Raw genomic sequence first — 3230 nt, forward strand, 5'->3', positions numbered from 1 at the left:
CAGCTAACTAATCCTTTTCACAGAGCTGTATTTTCCTTCAGAATGTTTCCAGATATTTCAGCTAATTTATAGCTTCTGAATGGTTCTGATAACATACAACCACTCTGATTCCTTTTACTTCAACTGTCTTTAGACTGACCAATAGCAGTACAAGCCTTCAATTCCAATGATAAGGTAATTTTAACTGTGCCACACGGCTTTGCTACTTCAAGGCTTTGCTAAATTTACTAGGCCTTACTTTATACAAGGCCTTACTACATCTTAAACTTTAATTAGGCTTTTAGCAACAACATATAGCTTAATATTTAAACAAATACAGAAAAACACTTGGTCTAATCTTTATAGAGCCTTCAGCATGCACCTTTATCACACAGACATAATTTTAGCTGTTACATTTGGGGTACCCTAAAATCCTAGCCCCCCACTATCTTACACGTTACCCCTTGGTCTGAAAAGGCATGGGGAGCTGACCCCAAAAGAAAAATAAGAGCAGAGCCAAACTGATCACCAGAGTACAGAGAGATTGTACTATGATCAATCTATGATCGTACTCACCAGAGTACAGAGAGATGTGATACTCACCAGAGTAACAAAGAGATCTAGTACACCTGGATCTCTTTGATAAATCCTCTCAGGTTGATTAGGCAGCTGAACAAATATGCTCATCTCCCCATCTGTGAAGGAAGACGGCAAGAGTTATGTGGACAGTGCAGTGCATCAGTTCAGGTGCATCCAAACTGATCTCCAGACATCTTCCCATTGATTTCAGCCTCTGTTCCACTAAGTACTGATGTTTGTTCTATCTGGGTGTAAAGTAGGGCCTAGAATCCAGATCTATCCAGATTTGACACTCAAGTTACGGGCTTTCGTTCTGGACCAATACATATTTCATTATCTCAAGCAAATTGGAGCAGCTTCAACAGGAGCGATCACAATATCCAATACCCTGGCCATTAGGTATCTTTCAAGGGAGACAGACTCAGATGCCAAGAAAATAATTCAACGTAGCTGTCGAGCACGCTGGAAGACTGCTATGTGAACACTGAGCTCTTGGATCAAGAGGCAGCACTCCTTATAATTCTGGCCAGCTTTTTGAAAGAAAATACTGAACTTTCTTCAGTATTTAAAAGAAAGAAGGCAGGGCAGGATGGCACTTGAAAGACTAGCTTAAAGACTAGCTTGTTCAGAATGGCACAAAGTTTTCTAGGAGACAGCACTTCATTGGTTGCTCTCTGAGAAAGCATCTGACAAAGTAGGCTGTTACCTAGGAGAACTTATGCCTCTGTGACTAGGAGAATGTATGCCTCTCTGCATGTATTACTATTTAAGGTTCCATTTGCTCTGCCTTCTGGATCAATTCTTTCTAATGAGACCAACTACATTTCAGGATTTGAAAGACAGGGCTTGAAACACCTAACTCAAAAAGAGACTTTTGGTTTGTGAAACCAACTGTAAGGAGGTGCCTCCCTGTAGCCAAGAATAAGACAAATAATTCCAGGGTATGCCAGCTCAGGAGGAGGCACCTAACACTCCCCATGCATTATTCACGTGGCCTGGTGTCTTAACCTAGATCATGTGGTTTCCACCAGAAGCCAGGTGACTGAAAATGATGTGCTACAGTGGTCACTGCTGCAATGCCTAAGTCCCCTTTGTAGATATAGCTATATGTGGACCTGTAGGCACCTAAAGGTCTCTTTGACTCTATGCCATAGATAGAAGTTGTCTTAAATGAGCCGAGAAGGTCTACTATTTGAGAAAGTGGGTTAGCCGATGGAATTAGAGGGAGGTTTGGGAACCCAAGCACTGCAGGATTGATCCCTACACCATTTTTGTTTTCAGCTACTGAAATATTATTTGCTTTCCCATTCACACAAGTGGCACAGGCAGCCTCTGTAGACAGTTTACAGTAGATCAGGGAGGAGGCAGGCAGCACAGTGGCAGATAGGGCAGGAATCAGAAAGCAAAGCAGCTCATTGGCCAGGGAGCACAGGGAAGGAGGCAGGGAGCAGAGGAGGCAGGGAACACATAGCCAGGAGCAGAAAGTAGAGCAGCAAATTGGGCAGGGGAAGGGGATTGGAGTGGCCCCCGAGGAGGGCATGGGGCTACTTTGTGGAACAACTGACAAAATGTTTTCCCTCTTTGTTTTAGAGGGTACTCACCCTACCCAAGTGAGAAGAAAGAAATGAGGAGAAGAGAAGAGAAAAGAGGAGAGTTTTGCTTAGTTTTGAAGCATTTCCCTTACAGCAAAGGAAGTTTGAGTCTATTGAAAGTAGGTCTATACTACTAAAATATAATGAACTATTCTTTAATGTTAGTATAACATCCCCACTGGCATAAGTGTCAAGGGAGAGTTTTCATCTATTTGTGTGAGGCTAACAAATAAGGAGAGAGATCCAGCTACTGGGAAGAGATGTAAGGAAGAAGCAGCCACAGGTATGAACAGATCCAGACTAAGAAACCAATGTGCCTCATTGTTGAGAGTAATGGCATACACACAAAGCACAAAGATAGCAGAGAAACTGCAGAACCTCTGTCCTGTTCTCTGAAACAGAGTGAAAAGATCACAGCAGAGACACCAGCTTGCTCTATTACTATGCTAAAGGTAAATAAATGCTACACATATCTATCCGCCCTGTTCCATATTTTTTTTCTCTTGTACAGTATTACATCTCCTTGGAACCATTGAAAATAAGACTATATTAATACTGAAGGAAGAAAATTATGATTCTGACTGTACTGTAAGCTGTTAACGGGTAATGCACACGCACACAAAGTTATATACATGTATGCACAATTATCAACAACTGGGAAACAGTAACAGAACACAATGGGAGTATAAAGAGTAAATTATTGCATACTTTTTTGATACAATGAAATACTCTGCAGATGAAGAGAGTACTGTCAGTATGATACGTTTGTCTATTGATTTTAAGATATGCCAAGCATTACTGACAAACCATTATGAATATCAGTGTGGCATGTATTTGTGGCATGTGATTTATAAAGTGAGTGCATTTCCATAAATAAATGGGAGTATAAAGAGTAAATTATTGCATACTTTTTTGATACAATGAAATACTCTGCAGATGAAGAGAGTACTGTCAGTATGATACGTTTGTCTATTGATTTTAAGATATGCCAAGCATTACTGACAAACCATTATGAATATCAGTGTGGCATGTATTTGTGGCATGTGATTTATAAAGTGAGTGCATTTCCATAAATAAATA

This window comes from Alligator sinensis, unplaced genomic scaffold (assembly GCF_000455745.1).
Source record: "Alligator sinensis unplaced genomic scaffold, ASM45574v1 scaffold174_1, whole genome shotgun sequence".
Taxonomy (NCBI): Eukaryota; Metazoa; Chordata; order Crocodylia; family Alligatoridae; genus Alligator; species Alligator sinensis.